A 26834-nucleotide genomic window follows, 5' to 3' on the forward strand; every position below is an offset into this window, starting at 1 on the left:
AGCGATTGGAGCCCTGCTTGTCACAACCTGTTGTAGCAGTGCCTCTGAAAGATCTCTGCCATGCTACCCATAACAGGACCGTAGGATATCCTTTTTTAAGTCCTTGCCTGGCTCTCCTTTGTTTGGCGTGAATGAAAGACAAATACTCGTGGCACACTTCGAACATAATGCGTCTTTCAAGGTTGACAAATCTCATACTCTCACTATCTCTCTCCAAAAAAATCATCAGCCAATTACACCACCCCCCCCCACCTCCCCCTTCCGCATCTACTTTTGTAACAATCCTCTTGAGGAAATTCAGTTATTCAAACTCTTGGGTCTCACTAGCTATCAGCCATTATCTTTCTTGGGCAAAGCACATTTCAAAGTTGGCCCTCAAAGCCAGCTGCTGACTGGGCATCCTCCATCGTACAAAGTCTTTCCTTGGCACGCCTTGACTCATATCCACGGCAAGGCCTTCATCCGCAGGTTTATGGGAGTATTGCTCTCCCCTCTGGGCTTGCTCCCCTGCCTCACACCTTGCTCAGCTTAATGCCATGGAAATCAAAACCTTTAAGATTATTGGAATCTCCCATGATAAAGTTGAGTCTATGGGCCTATCACTTCACCATTGTAGACAGGTCAGTGGTCTCTCTGTCTTCCACTGCCTCCTTTCTGGTCTTGCACCCTCCCTCTGCTCTTTCTGTGCCTTGTCCCCCCCCCCTTCCATAGGTTTCTGCAGGGCACACACAGTCCACCATAAACCCCCTTCTGGTGAAACTAGCAAAATACAGGATCACTGCTCACCTCATTCCTCTATCTTTCCCAAATGTGAAACCAACTTCCACATTCTCTTCAATCTCATTCTTCCCTCTATGTCTTCAAGACAGCTGTTCACCACCATCTCAGATCGTCTTACCGTGAAGGCCGTCATAAAGGGCACATACAACAGGCATGAATAAATAATGTAATGTGTTAGATCGGGTGATGTAATGGACACTGCAAAAATGGAGGTAAAAGCCGGAATTTGTTTACTTATAAAACTTTTAAAATGTGTATTTTATTTAAATTCAATTCAACACTTAAACACTGTAGTAGACAAATTGCTTGTCATAATACTTCCAAGAAACTCTACTTTTTCAGTACTTCAATTTAATGAAAGGTTAAATGGGGTAGTTTCATCAGGGTGCTATTCACAACTGCTTCTGGACTACTATTGCACAAAACTTCTGGATTTTTTTTTTAACAATCGTTTAAGTCATTATCTTATTAAAATTGAAGTACAGTACTGTATATAATGTACTTGAACACTGCGGGGGGGTATCGTATTCTCTAAACTCTCGAGTTATTAAATGTAAAATGGTTAAAGTGTGGACTTGCGATGCATACACATTATGTAGATATGTATACATTTTGTAGATGGTCACATATGAGAATGGTTATATGACCTTCAAGGTTACCATGAGCAAGTGCTCCCAAGGAGTTTTAGGAACTATGCACAAAACACAAAGATATGGCCAGGTTGCTTGAAAATATCAACTTGGACCTAGGTCATGTCTTCAAGTCCACACTGCCACAAGGTAACACTGTAGGATCCAGATTTACATCGAGAGAATTGGGGTCTTCCCCCACGCTGAACTCCCTGGGCGATGATTTCACATGGATCATTATCGATGTTTCATCTTGATTTCAATGGTGTCCCGCTTTTTGGCAAAAAAAAAAAAATTGTTTGCATTAGGAGGAAGAATTTCAAGTGCCATCAAAAGGCTAATATTCATCATCATCATCATCATCATCATCGATATTAATCTTTGTAGGGACATTGGCTCCATGATTATCATTTTCATGGATGGATTTCACATGGTACATTTTTGCAGTATTGTGCCAATTTTAAAATCTACTAAGTGCAGAACAATATTCAGATTTAGGTTGCCAAAGGACAGTACAGACAAAGTTTATTGAAAAGGACAGAAAAAAAAAATGTGGAATTTGATGCATTTTTAATGACAGAAAGGCTAAATAATGTCTGGGACTAGCAGGGCCCATACGGCATCCAGTCTAGCTTTAAACGCAGCAATTGATGGTAGTAGAACCACATCAGAAAGGAAGGCATTCCACAGGTTCACAATTACGATGGGAAAAGGCCGAGGAGCGGAAATTCCTTAGTGCTCACTGCTTGAGGATTTTCAGAGGGTGTCCATGCCGGGCATTATCTTGACGAAAGATGACAATGGATGGAGGCCCTCAATGGACTTGGCCGACATCATATATTACGAGTTGGCTATACTGGGAACCATCAGCGATCTCCGATTGCAGCCCTCTCGCTAGGATTGATTTGCATGCCTTCTTTTTCACTCTGGAAATCTAATTAAGGGTTGTGCAAGTCTCTCCCGAAGCCCTGACAACACCGAGAGGGAAATAACGGTCCGCCTCATTATATTCTGCATTTATTTTTCATTGGAGGTTTGTATGTGGACTGTCAGTTTGATTGCATTGGCTTGTTGCTGTGCTACAAAGACCAGAATGATGTTTGTTGAGAAACAATGCCCAAAGCCCAAAATACTTTGGCTTAAATGGTTTCTTTTTCAAAACTTGTACTCAGGTAGTCATTTGTGTAGGGATAAAAGAGCATAAAATATATATTTAACGATCCTTGACCAAACTCCCATACCACCTCTTCATGACTTTCGTTTTCTTTTCTTTTTTTCTTACTCTTTTAAGCACAATGTAGTCTCTTACACAATGAGTTCTTCAATTCCGTTGATTGTAACAGTCTTGGCAACTGAGAGGCCGTGGGTGTGGAGGGGCAGGGGTGATGGTAGGGGAAATGAGGACTTTCAAAACTTATTCCATTCCCATGTTGTTTAGTTCTACCCATACATATTTTTTTGCCGATAAATATGGAATGTTGGAGAAGGCTTTGAACTTGCTCTACTATTTCTCTCTTAATGCACATAGTTTTTATTTATTTTTATTTTTTGCAAAGACTACATGAAAGAATTGGCCCTGGAATTCAGTTATTTCTTGACAAAGATCTGCAAGTTATGCTGGTTATCTATATAACTCATTTTCAAAACATGAAGTGAAATGCTTTGAATCAATGCTGACACGATGAATTTTGGGTGGAAGAGAAGTGAGCAAAGCCCAAAATGAAAGAGGTGGGGGTGAGGAATGGAGAGGGGGAGATTAAATGATTATATAGATACGTATCGAGAAGTCTGGATCTTTTGGACATTTTTTTTTTTTAAAAGGTCTTCACAAAAATCCAGTTAATTCTGCTGCAGTGAAGTTCATGGGGTAACCTACATAAGTGAAAGGACGCTGTCAGTCTTTTTAATTTCCTATCTCCTCACTCATCAATACCAGACTTAATAAGCATCATTAAGTCTTACAGTTCTGCTTTTTTTTTTTTTTTTTTTTTTTTTTTTTTTTATACCTTGGTCGAGGCTCGTATGAGAGCTAACACACAACTCACAGCAAGGAGGCATGAGACAAGAGGGGCGGGAGTGGAAGGGACAAAACATTGGGGAACAGACACAGGTGAACTGTGGAAGGGAGAGGGATGGGGATGGGACGGGGAACATGGCGAGGGGAAGATGGACATTAAAGGGACTTTCAGGAAGGAAAGCAGGAGAATTGAAGGAAGTGGGCTTGGGTGGATTATCGGGGGTAGAAAAGATCGAGGATTTGGATGGGGGAAGATAAGAGGTGGTGGTGAACAGCTGTTTTGAAAGCCTGAAGGGAAGAATGGGAAAGAATAGAGTGAGGAAGTTTATTCCAAAGGCGGGAAAAAAGAGGAATGAAAGAGTGAAGATGAGCAGTGATTCGTGATTTTGGTAGTTTTACCAGAAGGGGGTTGTTGGCGGACCTTGAGCGCCCTGTGGAAATGTGGTTGGGACAAATCGCAGAGAGAGCAGGGGGGCAAGGCTGGAGAGGAGTCGGTAGAAGACAGAAAGACCACCGACCAACCTGCGGTGATTGAGTGAGAGGCCCAAAGACTCAGCTTCATTGCGGGAGATGCCAATGATCTTAAAAGCCCTGGTTTCGACAGCGTGAAGTCGAGAAAGGTGGGAGGCAGGAGCACCAGCCCAGAGGGGAGAGCAGTACTCCATCAGGCTACGGACAAAAGCTTTGTAAGTGGTCAGGAGCTCAAGAGGGCCGAGGAAGGACTTTGCACGACGGAGGATTCCCAGTCGGCGACTGGCTTTTGAGGCAAGGTTGGAAATGTGACTTTCCCAGGAAAGGTCATGGCAGATAGTGAGACCCAGAAGCTTGAAAGAAAAGACTTCTTCCAGAGGATTGTTGAGAAAGTGGATGGGGGGGTTTTGTAAACGGTCCTTTCGAAGAGACATAGTGAATTATGGTTTCTAAATTAATGTATGCAAACTCTTCCTTTTTTTTTCTTTTTTTTTTTTTTAAACATCGGCCAAGTCCAAAGCAAACTTTTCTCAAAGCGTTTACCATGCCGGATGACGACAGAAAGCAGTGCTTCAACCCCCCAATCATGAGATTGTTGTTATTCTCATTTTTTTCCCCATTTTCATGGGATTGTTGTTTTTCTCTGGTCCGCCTGCCTTATCAAATCCCATACCATCTTTGATTGCCATATCAACTCGTATTCTGAGATTGTGGAAAAGAAAAGCTCAGCTCAGCATACAAATAATAAATTTCACCAACATTGTAATGTTTAAGATTATTGGAATCTCCCACAATGAAGCTGAGTCTATGGGCTGATCACTTTGCCAATGCAGACAGGTCAGTAGTCACTCTGTCTGCTACCACCTCCTTTCTGGTATTGCACCCTCTGCTCTTTCCATACTTCGTCACCCCCAGAATCCCTTCCACCATAAACCAACTTCTGATGACACGACCCAAATCCAGGATCATTGCTCATTCTCACCTCCACTCATTTGTTACTCATTTTTCCTCCCTGTGGATCAAACTTCCACATCCTCTTCAATCTCATTCTTCCCTCCAGGTCTTCAAGACAGCTGCTCACCACCACCTTAGATCTTTCCCAATCCGAAACAATATTTTCTACCCTCGTTAACCCCTACCCCTCCCACCCCACCCAATCCCTCCTCCTTCCAAACTTTCCTCCTGAAAGCTTCCTTCTCTTTCCATCTTGTCCACCCCATGCATCCTATCCGACCCACCATTGTTTGTTTGCCTCTCCACACCACACCCACCCCCTCCAACTTGGCTTTTGGCTCTGCTGTTGGTATTTCTGCCCCCCTCTCTGCCGTTCTTTTTGTCCTGATATGTTCAGTGTACCGATACTCTTCCATGAGCCTCAAGTCTGTATGCAAAAAAAAAAAAATTTTTTAACCACATCTCGCGTAGCGAACATGGCTCTAAGAGAGCTCGGCGTTCTTCTTCTGCTTCTTCTTCTTCTTCTTGTTGTGAAGACAAACCCTTTAGGACTCGGCTCTTTTATATACAGGATCCGGATCTCCTTAAATACTAAACATCTGTACACATCCTCGCATTGACGGTGCCCTTTGAGAGCGTCTACAATGAACTTTTAAATATATTCGGACATTTGCTTTAAGGTTTCGAAAAGTTCACGTAACTATTTAAAGATTATTCCATTTAATGTATTGTAATTTCGTAAATACACTATTTTCTCATCATGAACGACAATCGTCCATGACTGGTGTCGCTGTTGGCTCAATCAAGGCACGTAACGAAATTTCAGAAGTTGTTGTTGTTTTTTTGTTTGTTTTTCTTCTTCTTCTTCTTGTTCTTCTTCTTCTGGTGAAAACAAAACCTTTAGGACGTGGCCCTTGGACACATTTGTCCTTGTTTTTTGAAGATTGCGATGCAATCTTCCCTCAAGACTCACCAAAAGAGTCTGAACCTTTGGCCCATCAAAAAATATATACAGTACGGAAAGAGAATGTACACCCCCTTTCAAAATTTTCACCTTTTGCTTCCTTATAGCTTGGAATTAAATTGCATTAAATCAGACTTTTCGCACCTTTATTTACACATCGTAACCCACAACTTCCAAGTGTAAAACAAATTCTAGAAATTTCAGAAAATTTCTCACGGATACAAAACTAGAATATTTGGGTTGGATAAGTGTCCACCCCCCCCCCCCCCCACATAATACCAATTGTAGACTTTCTATCGACACTGTGTATATTTTCTGATGGGCGAAAGGTTCAGACTCTTTTGGTGAGTCTTGAAAGAAGATTGCATCGCAACACTGTTTTTATTTTTGCATATCGAATCGAGGTTCAGGGAAGAGATATTACTGTTGCGAATCTGGAAACCATGATCACACTCAACATTCAGGTCCTTCAGCTCAGTTATTTCGGTAAGTATGTGTTTTATAGATAGCTGCCCTTCCCTTGTCTAGTGGGTGAATCAATGTAAATGCGCTGTGATTTATTTTAATAGTTCGGAGTTTTATCGGAATTATTTCAAGAGAAGAACAATGCTGCAGCAGAGGACGACCACCTCCCACCCCGAGATTCTGAGACGTAAACAAGAATGACGGTTAGAAAAAGGGTGCAGAGAAGAGCAACGATCCCCCGTCCTGAGATTCTCCGCGGGCTGAGGAGGGAGAGGTGGAGCGCGCCGCAGCCCATAAAAGGAAGAAAAGGAACCAGCCAGGAAGTGAGTGAGCAGGAGTGAGCAGAGGGCAGCGAACAGTGAACCAGCAAGCCAGCCAGCCAGCCAGCCAGAGAGGAGAAGCGAAAGGCAAGCGAGAGAGAAGCCAGCCAGTGAGAAGCGAGGAAGGAGCGCTGATCTTGCTGGAGCGCTCACCGTGTTGGAGCGCTCGTGTTGCAGGAGCGCTCATCTCCGAAGGCCTGGACTGGTCTTGCCGCTGCCGTCTGGAACGTCTTCTTCCTCCTCCTCCTCCTGAAACACCATCCACCGCCAGAGCCGGAAGGGTTGCGTACCGTCTCCGGAGTGAATGGAGTCGAGGTTTTGGTGGCAAGGACGGGCGCCGAACCGAGTCATCCTGAAGACCGCACGAGGCGGACAGGTCCAAAATAGATCCTGGTCTCAGCTCCACTATCCTCCGAGCTGAAGGCCGAAATAAAGGCGTCAGCCACCACTTCGTGTGTGTGTGTGTGTGTGTGTGTGTGTGTGTGTGTGTGTGTGTGTGTGTGTGTGTGTGTGTGTGTGTGTGTGTGTGTGTGTCCGTGGGCCCGTCCTCTAAGTAGTAAACTGTTAAGTGCTTGTGCCTGTACATACGTGCATTGTCTGATATTCGGTTTAATTCTGCCTCTTACATGCTCCCCTAATTCCCCCCATTATTGTTGAATAAATAGCTGATTGTTAAATGCATCAGCTCGTTTTGTGTTTCTTTCATTGGTTCGACATGATGCGTGATTGAGAATTAGTAAAAGCTGTTACGGCCCTGAGGGGAGATTTGGACCAACGGTTCTTGGCGATTAAACCGCTCAGAATCGCACACGGAACGAGCACGCTAAGCGGCTCGTTTTCGTACGAGTTCCGTCGAGGGTGAATTTCCCCGGTAGTTGGACCACGTGGGTATTTAGGTAAATTGAAATTGGCAATAGACCCTACCCCACATGGTCTATGCATTGGCGAATTTCGGTCCGATAGAGGACCCGTCGGCTCCGGACTTATCTGGGGTGACGACCTATACATTCCGGGCGATCGGTCAGGCCGACTTGCAGCTCCATCTTGCGGTCGCGCTCGCGGCTGATACCCGGCCCCACAACAATTGGTAGTCAGGAGTGTGATTTGGCCCCTCGGCCTCCGTAGAGAAATTAACTGATTTAGATCAGGGGTGTATGGAGCGAACCCCCCACTGTTTCCCCAAATTGCGAGCGTTATTAAATTTTATTTCCCAACACGCGACATGTCTAGCCAAGACGAGCTGAGACAGGTGGGTTTAGATGTAAATGTAGATGAACCCATGGTCCAGGACACCACCCCCATGCAGGAACCTTGCCCGCAACCAAATTCAGAGTCCGAAATGGGCGCAGTGGGAGCGGCGGCACAGGAGCGCCCCCTCCGTTAAATTTCCCCCCGATCCCCAGAGGGTCCACGTCTGATCGCGGCAGATCAGCTTCGCAAGAGCCATTGGGCATCGAACAGTTCATAGGAATGATGCAAGAAATGAATACGAATGCGCAGCGCTTGGAAAATAAAATGAACACAAATGCGCAAGTTGCACAATAAATGAAAGAAGAAATGCAGGGAATGCAAAATGAAATGAAAGCGAACATGCAAAAAATGGATGCAAGTGCGCACGTAATGGATGCGAATATGCAAACACTGAACGGCAATTTGGATGCGAATATAAAGGCACTCATGAGCGATATGCAAACCCAGCGGGGTGAGATGCAGTGCATGGGGTTAGGCCTGCAGACAAGCTTGGACAGGATGAAAGGAATAATGGCAGTTGCACGTGACGAAACGCAGACAATGGAGTAGAATTTCGATAGGGTGTGTGTGTGTGTGTGTGTGTGTGTGTGTGTGTGTGTGTGTGTGTGTGTGAGTGATATATATATATATATATATATATATATATATATTTATATATACATATATATATATATATTTATATATACATATATATATATATATATATATATTTATATATACATATATATATATATATATATATATAGTTGCAGCCCGGGGATGGGGCGAGAAGACCAGGGGACTATCTCGGGTTCCCACCAGACTCTCCAGAATCGCAGGCCGTCACACACGGATAACTCCGTGACATGGTGGGTCACTAATCGACCGTGAACGCCAATAACTCAACCACGTGACCTAGAGTCCTCAGTCTACTGTTTAACCGGTTACCTAAAATAATCACGTGACCTAATCACCGGGGGCACGCCCTCATTACGCCTTGTCCAAACCGGGTCATCTTACTGGATCAGATGCAGCCGAGCGTAACTGCCAAGGACGTACCGGCTAGAACAACGGGTCGTTGGGAAATTAAGTCCCGGCGAGGTGAGGACAGAAGCGATGACACACACGCACGCACACACACACACCCCGATGAAGATGAGACAATCAAAAGAAAGAGGAGGAGATGAGGGCTAACAGCCTCACAATACCTTGCATGGTCGGCAGACCGCACTATCCAGTGTTTTGGGGGACGCTCTGCTGAGCGATCCCACCTTTAGTCCGCGCGTTGTCTCCTGCTCGATTACTGTCCGGGCTCAGCACGTGCTCCGCACTGATCCAGAGAATAGGCGGGGCTGACAGGCAAGGAAGGCGGATAAGTGACAGACCCAGCAGGCGATTAAGACAGGAGTCAGCAGGCGGAGTCAGGTAGGGAAGGCGGAGCAGCAGGCGAATGCGGAGATTCAGAGAGAGAGAGAGAGAGAGAGAGAGAGAGAGAGAGAGAGAGAGAGAGAGAGAGAGAGAGAGAGAGAGAGAGAGAGAGAGAGAGAGCGGTTCCAGCATGCGCGGCAGGTGGAGTCAGCACGTGAGGCAGGCGGAGCATCAGGCGAATGTAGAGATCGATCCCAAAGAGCGAACAGCTTCGCAATCCTCCTTTTATAAGCCCCATGTTGTAGGATGGGGTGACGACCCAAAGCGATGCATAGTTACCCGAAATTGTGCGCTCCTATTGGACCCTGGCCCCGTGCTGCCAGGCTCCCCCGGCGCGCTAAGTGGTTCGTTTTCATGCGCGTTCCGGGCGATCGGATACCAGCGTACATATATATGTATATATATATATATATATATATATATATATATATATATATATATATATATATATATATTATATGCAGATCGTTATTCAAATCTGCATGAATAGCATGAGTGGTCCCATTTGTACATCTGGCGCAACATGGCCAAGCCACGGAATTGTCTTGCGCTGAACACCGCAACATGAATCACCTTACACCAAACTCCCGGGCTATGTTCCGGCGACTGGACGAGTGGCGTCGGTCCCGCATGCCCGTTCGGGCACCCCCCGCGCTCTGCAGTTGGCGCTGGTCATTGCACACCATGTGCAAAGCCATACAGCATGCCCCTGCACGGTGGTGACTACAGAGGCGGAGGTGCGGGACGCGCGGGATGACCTCTGCCGTTTGCGGGAGATATTGGTGGCCGAGGTGGTGAGAGAAGGTCGACGGTGAGACGCCGTTGTAAATCAGCACGCAGACCCGAATAAAGATGTGTGCCATGGGCGTCCCATACAGTGCGATAGTAATTGTCACAGGACTGTGTGTGTGTCTGTTATCGTGCATTTGCACCTGCTTCGCTTTGTATCAATGATTGAAGGAAAGGTTTGGATGTAATTCAGGGTTGAAAAGAAGACAGATATAATTATTAGATGCAGATTTGAATGAAGGGGCGCGCCGCACGCGTCCTGTACAGTGTAGGTGGAGGGTTATCACCGGGCTGCGCACGTCCCGTACAGTCTGGTGGTGGAGGGTTTTTCATCGTGATTTTAACAGGCAGCCCTCTGGGTACGGTGCCTGCTTTGACTTATTTAATGGATAAGAGGAAAGAGTTGGAATGAAGATAGAGATATAATTAGACCTAGCTATAAGACCCATGCAACGCACTTCGCCCCTTTAACCCATTAGACATGAGGGGAAGGTCTAACTGCACGTAAACTAACAAAATAACTGTCTCGGGATCACTGTATGTTGGGTGCCATTGCCTTCGAGGCCTGCAGTTTTCAGAGCCGCAACAATATATACAGTATATATAGATATATATATATATATATATATATATATATATATATATATATATATATTTATTTATTTTTTATTTATTTATTTATATATATGTAAAGCACACACACACACACACACACACACACACACACACACACACACACACACACACACACACACACACACACACACACACACACACACCCCCAGAATAATAATAATAAAAAGGAAACACCATTGGAAAGTTACTTAATAGGGCGTTGGGCCACCACATGTGGCCAGTACGGACTGAAAGTGCCATGGTATAGAGTCCATCAGCGTCTGGAATTCTGCAGGAGGGATGTAGCGCCATTCTCCAACAAGAAAGTCAATCAACTCACACCTGCTTAATGGAGGTGGAAAATGCGATCTCACGCGTCTTTCCAAAATATCCCATAAATGCTCGATTTGGATCAGACCTGGTGTCTGAGAAGGCCACGACATATGGATGACAGTGTCATGCTAATCAAATCATTGGGTGACCACAGGTGCTCTGTGGATATGGGCATCGTCATCCTGGAAGACACCCCTTCCAGCAAGAAAGAAATTCTGCAACATGGAGTGAAGATGGTTACACAGTACCATTAAGTGGTGATTGTCATTGACCTTGCCTCCTAAAGGAATAACTGCACCCAAACCATGCCAGGAAAATGCACTCCCCAACATTACAGAACCACCAGAAGCATTCACTGTTGAAGCCAAGCACTCAGGATTGCAGAGTTCTTTACATTGGTGGCACACATGCACTTGCCCGTTTGTCAAGAACATGGTGAAGGATGATTCATCTGACCATATTACATTTCTCCACTGCCCGGTAAGTCCATTGCCTGCGCTCTTTGCACCATTGGACTCACAAATGTGCATTGCCAGGTGTGATAAGCAGTTTGTGCGCTGCAACCCAACTATGGTATCCCACTTTTGTGGAGTTCTTGACGGACCATTTTTGATGAAACTGGCTGCACGTTGAAATTTACAATCAATTGATCTGGACTTCAAATTAATGTATGGATATCATGATCCTGAAGTATGGGCTTCTGCCCACTGTTTCCCTTTGCTGATGATGTCTTTCCCTCAGAGTTCCATTCCGACATCAACTTAGACACCGTTGCTCGTGAAACATCAGATAGTTTAGCTGTCACTGAAGCTCCTTTCAAACATGCCCAAACAATCACCCCTCTTTCAAAATCACTGAGGTCTCCTCTTGCTGCCATAATTATAGGCAACCAGGACTGTGTCGCATTTTTGTCCATGACCCGAGGCATGCCGAGATGGTATTTGCTAAATTAAAACATAGGCTACACCTGTTGGCTTGACAGTTAAGGTGGCTGGCTTAAAGTTTTAGGGTCTTGAATTTGAACCCCTGTTGGCCGATGACTTAACACAAGGTGGGGTTAACAGCCTGTCATCCTTCTGAGGTTAGCAAAATCGAGTACCAGTGCATTGGTAATTGAGGGCACTGCATCAGCTGCACAACTGCACCCCCAGAAAATGATGCAACCAGCAGTCACAGCATCTGTTTGGAAGCCATTGCTTTTAATATACTTGGGTGTCGCTCATTGATCCATGTGTTTCCATTTTTTGGTCCACTACCTGTGTGGATGTGTATATGTATATATATATATATATATATGTATATATATATATATATATATATATATATATATATATATATGTATGTATATATATATATATATATATATATATATATATATATATATATATATATATATGTATGTGTATATGTATATATGTATGTATATATATATATATATATATATATATATATATATGAGGCGCCGCGAGGAGGAGTGATGCAAGGGACACATCGGCCATTTTGGAGTTAATGCCATATAGCACTATTTTAACCCTTACCCTATCATCCGAGCCTATCCTCATCATATCATTAAAAAATGTCGCTTACATCATTCCTCGTGGGGCCTCATATATATATATATATATATATATATATATATATATATATATATATATATATATATATATATATATATACACATACATACTAGTAGTAAAGCCCGGCGTTGCTCGGGCTAGCAAAAAAGCCCGGCGTTGCCTGGGCTTTCTTGCAAATTTCCTGAATAGCTGTAAGCGGTTAGGAGTTAGGGGTTAGCGGTTAGGGTTAGGGTAGCTAACCCTAACCCTAACACTAACCCAAACCCTAACCCTAACAGCTTGGCGGAGCGGAGGTAAACAGTGCCCGGGGCAAAGTGGAAATTTGTGTCCCCCGTAGGCCTTAAACTTGAGTGGATTTGAATGGAAAATCCCATAAGGGATATCGATTTATCGATTTTTTTCGAATATCGGAAGTGTTATGGAAAAAATTTATAGCCAATGACCTAAGTTGGACCAAAAGCCATAATCGTACCGGATTTGAATGGAATCGGTTGGAGTTTGTGAAAATGCATCAAAACGAATTTTGAGGGGCCTCTTAAGGAAGACAATAATATAATTAGTATATGTGCCAAATCTTGTTTCATTTCATGCAGTAACAAAAATCTGATGGTGGAACAAAGAAAGGGGCGTGCCGAAATATTAATATAGATGTGTAATCTTCTTCTTATTCTTCTTTCGACTGCTCACGTTAGGGGTCGCCACAGCGGATCATCCATATGATCCGCATAGTGATTTGGCACATTTTTTACACCGGATTCCCTTCCTGACGCAACCCTGGTCGCCTCTTGCGACACAGGGATCTGGTACACCTATTTTTAACCGGGGTATACACCGGCCCAGTACACTGGTACTCATTTTGCCGACCTCGGAAGGATGACAGGCTGAGTCAACCCCCTGGTGTATTAATTCAGTGGCTCAACGGGGCTTGAAATATATATATATATATATATATATATATATATATATATATATATATATATATATATATATATATATATATATATATATATATATATATATATTGTTACGAATTTGGGAATTCGATTGCACACAACATTCAGGTTCCTTTAGTCAGTTATGTCGATAAGTGCTTGTTCCCTAGATAGTTCACCTTCCATTGTTTAATGGGCAGAAACCTATTAAGTGCGCTGCGCGATTCAATTTAATAGTTAGGGAGCGATCATAACACAATGGAGACACCCTCCCCCTCTTCTGCGAAGAGGAAGAAGAGCCCTTCCGTCCCGTGATTCATGATGCCACCAACTCCCTCCCACCCGTGGTTGAGCGGGGAATGGAGCACGAGGACATGAGTCACGCCGGGAGCGGGGCAGGGGGCGGATAGGAATAAAAAAAGGGATACTCTGCTTTGTTCGGGCTGGCTTTCAGAAGAGCTTCAGCTTCTGCTTTGGCTTGGCTTGGGTTAGGGAGGAGGCTTTTTGAAGGCTTTCTGCTTTGGCTTGGCTTTTAGTAAGTTTTCAGCTTTGGAGGCTTTTTGGAGAGCTTTTTGCTTCGCTTGGCTTTTCAGCAGACCTTCGGGGTCTGCTTGGCTCGGTTCGCTTTTTGGTCTCTTCTTGGTTCGTCGAAGAGAGAGGCTTTGTTCATTGGAAGAGAGATGAGCTGGTTGCTCGGCTCGGAGTTCTTGGTTCGAATTGTGAGAGGGTTTGTTCATCGGAAGAGAGTTGGGCTGGTTGCTCGGCTGGCTCTTCTTGGTTCGTGGAGCTCTTTGTTCTCCGCTTGGTTCCTGGCTTGGTGCGACTCATCGGCCTCATCTTGGAGGTGGTCCCTCGGGGAAGCTATGCATCGACGGGAAGGATCGGCGCCTCGTCTCACCAGCACGTGTTCGGAAGCGCAAGAGGATTCGCTGGAGCTCGGGAAGGATCGCGGCTCACAGAGATTGGATCCAGCTCGCTCTCGCTGGAGCTGGGGTCCGAACAGCTTGAAGACCACACGAGGTGGAGAGGTTCGAGATAGGTTCCGGGTTTCAGCTCATCTGTCCCTCTGAGCTGGAGTCCGTTATTAAAGGCATCAGCCACCATTTCTTGTGTGTGTGTGCGCGAGCGCGCGCGCGTACGCCCGTATAATAAGTAGGAAACTGTTAAGTGCTTTGTGTGCTGTAAATGATTGCATTGCATTTCGTATAGTCGGCATAGTTCTGCTCTTACGTGCTTCCCTAGTTCCCTATTATTATTAATAAAAACCCCAATTGTTAAATGTTTTCAGCTCGTCGCGTCGATTCTTTCATTGACTGAGCATTTCGTGTGTTGGTAGTTCGAAAGCCGTTGGTTTGCCGCAAAAGGGGGACATTCGGAACGACGGTTCTCGGCGATTGAGCCGCTCGGAATCGCGCACGGGACAGGCTCCCTTAAGCGGCTTGTTCCATACGAATTCCATCGAGGGTGGAATACCCCGGTAGTTGGATCACGTGGGTATTTAGGTAAATTGAAGATTGGCAATCGACCCTACCCCACGTGGTCTGCCCATTGGCGTATTTCGGTTCTTGCACAAGGACCCGTCGGCCTCAGAGTTATCCAGGCGGCTATCTATATTCTGGGCGATCGGTCGGGCCGACTCGACTTGCGGCTCCGTCAGAGCGGTCGGTTCGCAGCCGACCAACACACCGGACCGTAACAATATTATATATATATATATATATATATATATATATATATATATATATATATATATATATATATATATATATATATATATATATATATATATATATATATACAGACAGACAGATAGATAGAGATACAGTAGATGGATATATTACATTTATATTGTTGTGGTTCTGCAAACCCGCAGGCCTGGAAGGCAATGGCACCCAACATACAGTGATCCCCAGGCAGTTGTTTCGTTCGTCTTCGTGCAGTCATATCTTCCCCTCATGTCCAGTGGGTTAATGGGACAAAGTGCCTTGTATGGGTCTCATAACTATATCTCAATCTTCAATCCTAAATTCCATCCAACCATTTCCTTTTAACCATGGGACAAATAAAGTCCAGCATAGCACCCAGGCGGCCGCTTGTGACAGAATCACAACAATGAGGACGCTCCCCGGTGTGCACGTGGCGCGCCCTTTGATTCAAATCTGCATGCCAATTTACAACAGCGGCTCACCTTGCTCAACCTTCGCTCACCAAAAACTCACCACCTCGACCACCAAACATCTCCCGCACACGGACAAAAAAATCATCCTACGCCTCATCGCACCTCCACATCAATACAATTCGCCATCAAATAAGGGCGTGCTGCACGGCCAAGGCCACTCGGACCGCGAAACGCGGGGACAAGCCAAGCAGGAAGGGCGGCGAGGGACAATGGTCGCTGGGGGGGAGAGGGGGAGGGGGTGACACACATTTCCACGAGCCCCACAGAAGTGATTAAGCAGGAGATAACGCGGACTCTTTAGGTGAAATCGCTCAAGCGGAGCGTCCCCCAAAGCATACTGGGTTGCGTGGTCGGCCGACCGCGCCAGGTATTTTGAGAGGCCATTATTCCTCATCTGCTCTCCTTCCTTCTGGCTATCTAATCTTCATCGGATGTGTGTGTGTGTGTGTGTGTGTGTGTGTGTGTGTGTGTGTGTGTGTGTGTGTGTGTGTGTGTGTGTGTGTGTGTGTGTGTGTGTGTGTGTGTGTGTGTCAGATGGCGCCCGTCTTAGCACGAGTTAAGATTGTTGAAGATATAACGGGATAAGTCTACTCTGTGTCTGCTTTTGTAAATTGCTTGCCTTTTGTCACACCCCACAAATTCCTTGCTATCCGTGCTGTACATACCAAAAACACCATTCACTGTGCCACACACCTTTCCTCGCATGATTGTAAATAAATGCTTGCAGAGAAATATTCCCAGCTCGTTTTCGTCTTTTCCTTCATTTGCCCAGAATGGTCCGTATCCTAGCTTCGTCGGGACGTTATTCCCCAACGATCTGTTTTCCTAGCCGGTAAATCCTTGGGCAGTTATGCTCGACTGCATCTGATCTGGTAAGGTGACCCGGTTTGAACAAGGCATACCGAAGGCGTGTCCCCTGGTAATTAAATCACGTGACCAATAGGTAAGCGGTATTCACTAGATGGAGGACCCCAAGTCAAGTGGTTGAGTTATTGGCGTTCATGGTCGATTAGTGACCCGCCGCGTCACAGAGTTATCCGTGTGCGACGGCCTGCGATTCCAGAGAGTCTGGTGAGAACCTGCGGTAGCTCCCCCCTCCCACCCCCATGGTCTCACCCCTGACCCCGGGTCCGCAACAATAAATATAAATATATACGAGGTCCATCTAAAAAGTAACAGGACTGAGCCTGCTGTGTGCTCCACTTACACAACTTGAATGAACAGGTTGCATCACAGTCTTTCACAACATTCCAGCAATATATATATATATATATATATATATATATATATATATATATATATATATATATATATATATATATATATATATATATATATATATATATGATTGGTGATGGTTGACTGCACTCATTGTGTGATTTTTTTCGAGATCGTGCTTTCCACGTTTTCTAGTCTGAATCGTCGCGCTATGAGTCGTGAGCAGAGAGCAAATCTGAAGCTTCTTGTCAAGCTGGGCAAAACACCTTCCGAATCCTTCGCAATGCTGCAGCGAGTCTACGGGGAAGAAACAATGTCATGTACACGTGCATTTGAAAGAGGTTCAAAGAGGGACGGGAGGAGGTTGAAGACGATCCACGGTCTGAAAGACCTTCAACGAGTAGAACGGTGGACAACATCAAGCATGTGAAGCAGATGGTTCACTTCGATCGTCGACTCACGGTGCAGATGATTACTGAGGAACTTTCCATCAACAAGGACACTGTCTGGAGCATCATCACTGAAAATCTCGAAATGCGCAAGATGTGCACAAAGATGGTCCCCAAGCTGTTGGCCGAGGACCAGAAACAGCAAAGAGTCACTGTCTGTCAAGACGATCCCGAGACCAAATGGCAGAGTCGTCCGTGGAAAAGTCCAGCATCACCAAGACCAAAGAAAGCAAGAATGTCGAAGTGGAAGGTCAAGGTGATGCTCATCGCGCTTTTTGACAAGGGCATCGTCCACTTTGTTTCCACCACAGGGTCAAACAGTGAATTAATACGTCTACAAGGAGATCCTCCGGCGCCTCATGAGATCAGTCCGGGACAAGAGGAGGGATCTGTGGGAGAACGCCTGGGTGCTCCACCATGACAACGCCCCTGCTCACAGTGCCCTGAGCATCCAACAGTTTCTGGCGGAGAGGAATGTGCCAACTCTGGTGTAACCCCCGTATTCGCCAGACTTGGCCCCTTGTGATTTTTTCCTATTACCCAAGCTCAAGGGGGTGATCAAGGGGACCCGATTTCCTGATGCGGAGGCCATCAAAAGGGCCATGACGACGGAGCTCCGGAAGATTCCAAAAGAAGCCTTCCGGGGTACATCGAAGCATGGAAGAAGAGGATGGACAAGTGTGTGACTGGAGGGAAACTATTTCGAAGGGGACAAACTGTGATTTCAATACATTTTTTGGAATAAAATTTCTGTGAAGTCAGTCCCGTTATTTTTAGACAGACTGTGTGTGTGTGTGTGTGTGTGTGTGTGTGTGTGTGTGTGTGTGTGTGTGTGTGTGTGTGTGTGTGTGTGTGTGTGTGTGTGTGTGTGTGTGTGTGTGTGTGTGTGTGTGTGTGTGTGTGTGTGTGTGTGTGTGTGTGTGTGTGTGTGTGTGTGTGTGTGTGTGTGTGTGTGTGTGTGTATATCATACAGGCATACATGCAGTAATCTTAAAGCAGGATGATGATGAAATTTTGTCCCGAAAGTTTGCCACAAGTCATGGAAAAAATATTTGTTTGAAAAGAAGCAGAGATATTCAAGGGCACTCAAGAAGAAGCTGTTCAAAGGTTCCTTTTGTGTCACACTGATGATGGTCATTAAAAATGTTTTTTTTTAAGTCTAGACCATTTCTGGAGGTTTCTTTTCTCAGCTGGAATTACTTGCTGAATAAATGAAAGGATCAACCAAAGAAAATGCAGTTCGGTGTTGCACCAAATGTGAGACTGTCCAGCACACAAGCACCAGTCATATCAAACACAGCTGTGATGGCAATGACTCGGACCATGTCCAAGGAAGCATTCGTAAAGCCTTTGGCAAGTTAAAGCAAAGAGCTTGCCGAATGCTCCATGAACTATCCCAACAGCTGAACTGTTGGGATAGTTCAGCTCAGCTGAACTATCCCAACACTTTGACTGAAAAACACTTATATATACATATAAACAAAGGGAGAGTTCACCTTCATCAAAAAGAAGGTTCATGAAGGAGCATAAATAAATAAGCTCTGCTCTTGTAAAAATAATAATAATAAATTTTTGCGAGGCAACATCACGATGATCTACATTATGGGATTATTAGTCCAGATTTTGAACTTCAGGCATATTCCAATCATTACAAGACTCCTTTTATTACCTCTGCCACCAAAGGTAGAAGGAGGTTATGTTTTCAACCCTGTCTGTCTGTTTGCAGGATATCTCAAAAAGTTGTTGGCAGATTCGGATGAAATTTGGTGGGTGGGTTGGGTGTGTGACAAGGACGAAGTGATTCGATTTTGGTGAAGATCTGGATCCAGATCCTACAATTTTTTCAGTTATTCTTCACCATTGATAGATCGGGCTAAAACGACATATAGCACGATATCTCAAAAGGTTATTGTGGTGTAGTCTGCGGGCCTACGGGGAGGGGCATGATGATGATGCATGATGGGCGTGATGATGGGAGGAGTGGTCATGGTGGTCATCGTATCTGCAAGGGATATAAGGTGTGCGCGCCGCCTGATACGTCGTAGGAATGCAGTAGTCGAACGCGGCTTGTGCGCTTGCGTACGGAATAAAGGAGAGCCGCGGGCAGAGTACGCCCGCGCTCGCGCTTGTACAACACAGCCCGGCTCGACTGTTCTCCCGCTCGTGTCTGCCTGCTAAGCATCTCCCATTCAGTACATTACAGTTGGCTGACGAGGATCTTCGGATCGGCGTGTGCAAGGGCGGCAAATGACCCGTGCGCTTCCAGGCTACGGAGCCAAGGGTCTCGCCAGCACGAGCATGGCAGAAGGTCGGTGCACGGCGTACGAACGCGTGCCCGCCTTCGTCGGAATCGACTTCGGCCACGTCGAGTGGGCAACGGCCACGCTCACTGTTCGTTTTATTGAGGCATGACGGATCGGGGGAATGATTTCTGCAAAGCCACGGCTAAAGAACGAGGACACGCGTTTCGGCTCGAACGCGGCGTGGGACGTCGCGCAAGCTCTGGAGAATGTCCGAGATCTCGATGGTCGGGGCACAGCAGATGGTCTGGGGGTCATCGCGATGGGCCAGGCACGCACGGCCACGCGCACGGTCTGCGGCGCGGGTCGTGGGCGAGCGTTGCAATGCAATCACTCGGACGGCGGCCTGAGCACTCGAGGTCGTCTACGGTGTGTGGGCCGAGGGTCATCGCCCATCGTGACAGTCATAGATGGCGGTGTGCGAAGCGATCTTTCCGTCCCGGGTCAAGACCTGCTTCCAATTGATCCGGAGATGACAAGATCGGTGGCAGGGGAGGTTGAAGTGATCGGGGCACTGATCGGGTGTCGAATTGAGTCCACTCGTGCTGCCCGCGCATCGCGCACGCACACCGGCGAAGCGGTTGCGCCGCTTGCAGCGCCCGACGTCTCGGTGCTCTCTTCGATGCTTACGTCGAGTACCGAGGGTGAGGTTCTGGCGGCGGGAGCCGCGTCGATGCAACGGGAGCGGCCGTTCGTTGCTGCCTGCAACGGCGGTGTGCGGTTCGGGAGCGGCAGGAGCCGTGCCAGCTCTCGCGATGGGCTCTCGCGCGTCGGCTGCGTGCATGGTACGAGGTGCGGAGTTGTTCGAGCAGCTTCAACAGGTTGCGGTGAGCCCATGGCGTTAAAGGAAGTCGCGAGTCACAACATCGAGTCGACAACCAAGAAACGGACTCGTGATGTGGGTTGTGGGTTGTTGTTCATGGCATATGTGTTTTTCCTGGCTCTAGTGATGCAATTTAACGTTGTTAAAATTAATGCCAGCGGTTCTCGTGTGAAAGTGGATTTGGCGGGGATCAGTGTGATGTGGGGGTCACATGTGGGGTTCATCACATTGAAAGGTGATCAATGTGATGTGGGGGCTTTGAGAGAGGTGGGGGCAAATAAAGAGGGTTTATTGGCCTCCAGTTGCCCCAGGCCGCAGGTAGTTGCTTTGTCAGGTGCTGGGGGTTTATCAAAAGACCGCGCTGTACGGAAAAGTGAGTTTGCAATGCTTCGAGTGATGTTCGTAGTGATTTATAACGAGCCTATGATTGCAGTGTGGTTTAAATGGAATTGCTCCTGTCTAGCTGCCGTGTGGGTCTCGGAGGTCGACTCGGAACCAAGACTAGTGCCCTGGTCGGCGTTACCCCCACCTCTGGTTGCGAGCGCAGCTCTCTGTGTTCGCTCAAGGCCGTTTGGACGGGCGTTGGCGTCTCAACTGATTGGGGTGCGTGGGTTGTTTTGGAGCATTAAATGCGTACAGCCAGCGGTGCTGTTTAGCGCCCCCGGCCAAGGTCGATCAAGGCTGGCGCCACGGCTTCCAGACAGTGGGCTTCCGGCCTCGGAATGTTTATCTACGTCGGGTCTGCCTGGGGGGAGTGGGCCGGAGGCGTTTGATGGTGCCGGGGGAGGTTGGCTCGAAAGGTCGCCACGACCTCGGCGAGGGCCATGTCAGCATGGGCCGCCTGGGGGCGTTTTTGCTGCGTAGTGCTGCTGTGCTTCTCATTTTGCTGCTTCATATCGGTAACGCGGTCAGAGTTTGGTGGGTGCTTTGTGCACCTCCGTCTTTGGAACCTGGCCTTTGCTGCTCCACTCGCTCGCATCGACACATTATATGATGTGGTGTGCTGTTATACTTCGCTGTTTTCATTTTTGGTGCCTTGTTTATGTCGAAGTTTATGTTTATGCTTAGGGTGATGGTGATCATTTAATAATCATACTTTTAGGAGGGAGGAGTGTGGTGTAGTCTGCGGGCCTACGGGGAGGGGCATGATGATGATGCATGATGGGCGTGATGATGGGAGGAGTGGTCGTGGTGGTCATCGTATCTGCAAGGGATATAAGGTGTGCGCGCCGCCTGAGGCGTCGTAGGAATGCAGTAGTCGAACGCGGCTTGTGCGCGTGCGTACGGAATAAAGGAGAGCCGCGGGCAGAGTACGCCCGCGCTCGCGCTTGTACAACACAGCCCGGCTCGACTGTTCTCCCGCTCGTGTCTGCCTGCTAAGCATCTCCCATTCAGTACATTACAGTTGTGGACTGATTTGGACGAAAAACTTTATGGACACATTGGGTGTGTGACAATGATGAATTGATTCGATTTTGGTGAAGATCCGAATCCAGATCTGGATAAGGGTTTTTTTTAATTTTTAAAGTGATCGAGAGATTGGGCCAAAAACTAATACATAGCATGAAATTTCAAAAATGTATTGGGCCCGATATGTTCTCCTGGATCAGGCATTGCGTAGCGATCGTATGCGCTCTACAGAGTGCCCTTCTAGTTTGCAATATTATGTTTGTGAAATTTATAGACTCTCCCCACCACCTGCTCCAAGGCTGCTTTTGGCCAACGATCAACAACAACGATTTTGGCCAACGTTGGCCAGTCCCGCCAACGTAGAATGAGCCGAAACGATGGAGGCGGTTTATTTTTTTATAACCCAAAGATGGCGGTTTTAATCGCTCTACCGCAAACGGGACTAGGAAGGTGGCACGAGTCGCTTTTCACTGAGTTAATAATGTTTATTTCTCTAACCAGAAATAATAAGACTCGGCAAGAGGAGGGATCCGGGGCGATTCGACGGGATGGTGGTGTGGGTTCGGGCGTGGGGAAAACACAAACAATTCCAATGGATATACAAATCTATAACCCTCTAAGGCGCCAGGTACACACACACACACACACACACACACACACACACACACACACACACACACACACACACACACACACACACACACACACACACACACACACACACACACACACACACAACGTAGCTGGTCCTGGTGGTCAGGCTGGCCCGTGGTGTAGACGCAACAGTCCCTGGATTGGCGTCGGACGAGCTGGCGTTGCGCTCGTCAGGGGCAGGAGACACCGTGGTGCTGTCGACCTCCTGGTGTCGGCGCAAGTCCGCTCACAGCCGCCAGGGAGCCAGTTCTGGCGCCAAGTTGCGAGCAGGAGAAGGAGGCAGGTCCGCCCGCCGTTCGATCCCGTACTCCGAGCCAGCAGAACCCCAGAGCCAACAGAGGTGAGGCACGAGGCAGAGCAAGGCCACGAGACACGATCAAACCAGGATCGAATCAGCGCAACAAAAACAGCACACTCCCAGCACAACAGCCTCCACCAAAAACGGTTTTTCTTTACCGATCTTCTTCCTCCCACCTTTTTCCCGAACAGAACCTTTTTATCCTCGAGTCCTCGTCACTTCCAATCGAGCCGTTTAATTGGCCCTCCGCCGTCGCCTTCCGCCAATCGTGATCACGGGGTGGAGCCATCCGCAGCACTGTCCTGTGACGTCACGGCAAGCCTCCAGGGAATACTAACAGGGTTTACGCAGATACACTTACCCTATCCCGTTTCCCTATCTAATTACGTGACAATTATCATTTCCCCCTTGAAGAAATGGACATTTACTAGACAACTTATCACCACTGAATTGCTACTTATTACATCGAGATCCTGGTAAACTCGAACAGCATGGCATACCTGATTAAACATCCTAATTAGCCTTTGAATGCATACCCCCCTCAAACGTAACAATATCATATGTGTGAACCTTTTGTTCCTCATGGACAGGAGGTCATATGTGTAAAGTTTCGTCTTGATCTGTTCAGCCACTTCAGAGAAGAAGATTTTTGAAGGCTTTTTTTTTTCTTTTAAACAATATGGCTGCCGAATCATGTGACTGATGACGTCATGATTTTTTTTTCTGTGGGCCATTTTATCCCTAAATGACCCTAAATTTTTCATACTGATCGGATGTGGCCTTACACATTTGTATTTATGACGTCATAATGATGGCACCTATGATGTCATTTTTTTTAAAAAATCACATTCCCCATGAGGAGTACTTGCAATGTGCCAAGTTTCAATTTTTTCCTTGGTGCGGTTTCAGAGACGCAGAGGTCCAAAGTTTTCCGTTTTTATCCCCCGCCACGTGGCGGAAGGGGGATATTGTTGTCACCCGGGTCGTCCGTCCGGCTGGCTGGGCGTCAACATTTATAGCTGTGAGTGCGATAACTCATAAACTGTTCGCCATATCGATTTGAAATTTGGGTCACATGTACCACCTGAAAAGGAAGAACCCTATTGATTTTGGGCGTGGCCGGATCCAAGATGGCCGACTGGGGCGGCCATCTTGAAAAAAATGTTTTTTGTAATAAATGGAAAACCGCTTTTCTGATTTCAATTATTTTTCAATGGCGGAGGATTCCCCATCTCTGATGGTATATTTACAACATGTCTGCCACACCACGTGACCTGTGATGTCGTAATTATCATTAAAACATTCTACTTGTGTTGTCGCACCAAAGGTGAAAATTGGCTCGATCCGACAAGCAGTTGCAGAGAAAAACACGAAAGTTCTGTGCGGACAGACAGACAGACAAACAAGAAGATGTCGTGCAGAGCACGACACTTGCAAAATCCATAAAACAAATTTGACCTCAAAAATATTTGGTGGTTGAATTCAACAACCAAATATGCAACTCCTCTTAAAATTTCAAGTGAATCGGATGAAAATTTGACAATTTTAGAAATTGGGCCTATGCTTACCTTTTCATGGATGTGGACCTCAAAATTAATTGGTGGTTTAATTCAGTGACCTAAAATATAAATCATTTTCAAACTTCAAGTCAATCGGATGAAAACTGAGGATTTTAAAAACTCACCCAAGTCGTTGACCTTTGGCCTATGTTGACCTCAAAAAAATGGCTGGTTGAATTAAGTGACCTGAAATATAAATCCTCTTCAAATTTCAGGTCAATAGGATGAAAATTGAGGATTTTAGAAATCCCACCTAAGTTGTTGACCTTTTGACCTTTTCAGCTCAAAAACAATAGGCTTCTTCCTTATGACAAACTCTACCATGTGGTGAAGTTTCATGAAGATCGGTTTAAAATTGTGACCTGTAGGTGATAAACAGACAAACAGACAGACAAGCAGACAGAATAACAAGATCAACTGACCAATATGTTACTTGAAAAATCTTCGATTTTGCAAGTAACAAACAAACAGACCCAAATGCAATACACTCTCCTCTCGAATGACAACAGCACCCACCAGAATACAATTCCGATGGGTGCCCTTAAAGGGGCAATTTGACATCATCCTGCATGACAGAAGCGTTGAGAAAAAGTCTACTCGCCTCAACGGAATAAAAGGAAGAGTTGGTCGTAAATTGCGACAGCACAAGCAGAATTGTAAGTGTCAATTAGGGCTACCAAGTTTATTGACCGTGTGTGAGGCAGTGAGAGATAGGAAATGGAAGACAGACAGACAGACAGACATTCAGTCATTTTATTGACATGATTAGATGGATAAGTGAATACAAGTTTGGATAAATTATTTATTTTTCAAACCCCAAAAGTATGGACTTTTTTTTTTTTTAGTTTTTTCTGTTTTTGTTGTCTTGCCAAGCGATTTCACCAATAATAACATATATAGAAATATATATATATATATATATATATATATATATATATATATATATATCTATATATATAGCTGGAAACAGAGCACAAGCTTAAAATTACTTTGAATCATTGTACAACAACAAAGTTATTACAACTTTGGGCTCTTTCGACAATCTCAACTTCTGCAAGGAATACTTGTTAACATCTGTATTACAACTTTCAAACACAATTTATTCGAGAATTTATGTGCGTACAATTTTATAAAGACCTTTTCGTTTTGCATTCCTTCATGCATTACGCTCTCTACAAATGTTCAAAACCTCATGAGGCTTGATCGTCATTTCGTCTACGCTTGCCCTTTCAAAACACAAGGACAATGAATAAGAAATGAGAAGGAGAAGCAGAATTTTCCACTTTGTGGCTGCTTGGTTCTCCAAACAAACAAGCTGCCTTTTAAAAAACTTTGTTATCATACGACATGAGAGTATCTCTGTCAACGAAAGGTAAACTCACTGGAAAAAATAGGGCAGAACCCCAAAAGTATTGAAACCTTTGCAACCCATCCCCCCTGGCAGGGATGGGCAATAAAGGTTTCTTCCTTTTCATTACATAACAGTCTCAAAACAAGTTGGCTGCAGTCACTACTGCAACTTTTTACCTCCACCACTGAAGGTGGACAGAGGTTATGTTTTTCACACCTGTCTGTTTGATAGATTCAGCCGAAATTTGGTGGACAGCTTGGGCGTCTGCCAGAGTGAATCGATTCGATTTTGGTGAATATCCGCAACCGGATATGAGAATTTCTTTAATGTTTGGTTGGTTTGTTTCTCTGTCAACAGGATATCTCAAAGGGTTATGGATGGATTTGGATGAAACTTGGTGGACACTTTGGGTGTGTGACAAGGATGAATTGGTGAGATTTTGGTGAAGATCCAGATCAGAGTTTTCCTTAATATTCAAATGATTCTTCACCATTGAGAGATGGGGACTAAAACAATGTATATAGAGCACGCTATTTAAAAAAAAATTGTGGATGGATTCTGACAAAACCTGGTGAAAGAGTTGGGTAGTTGACAAGAACAACCCGATTTGATTTTGGTTAAGGTCCAAATGCAGACTCGACCTATCAGTGGGATACAAAACGAACTGTTCAACCTAGCGGATGTATGCACTCTACCGAGTGCCATCCTTGTAGTCACCATCAACAATGAATATTCTCTGGTCTGACACCAAGGTCCTTGACCCATCCATCACACATGATACATCCCCATTTCAGCAATCTCACCGAAAACAGATTACCCACGAAATGAGAATAAAGACAGGAAAAGGGAAATAAACATGACAGAGCCAAGTATTCCATATAAGCATAATGTAGTGCGCAAAGCTAATAAAGTATTGACATGTTACAACAACACTTTGCGAAAGAAAGGAAGAAGAATAAAACAACTGTGAAAAGAGCGCCTTCGATGGATGCCTTGCACGACTTCGCCATATTTAACCCGTCTTGAAGCCCAAGCAGGGATTGGTCATGAAGGAAGCACAAAATCTATTGGCAAGCATTCTGCAAACGA

The 26834-nt window shown here is 45.7% G+C and overlaps 1 protein-coding gene across 9 annotated transcripts in view; it reads right to left on the reverse strand.

Annotated features, from left to right (window-relative positions):
* Positions 1-26834, reverse strand: part of MYO18A (myosin XVIIIA) — a 380371-nt gene that overhangs the window by 338315 nt on the left and 15222 nt on the right. The window lies entirely within an intron of this gene.

This window comes from Eptatretus burgeri, chromosome 4, assembly GCF_056783735.1.
Source record: "Eptatretus burgeri isolate ZD-2024b chromosome 4, Ebu_testis_v1, whole genome shotgun sequence".
Classification (NCBI taxonomy): Eukaryota; Metazoa; Chordata; class Myxini; order Myxiniformes; family Myxinidae; genus Eptatretus; species Eptatretus burgeri.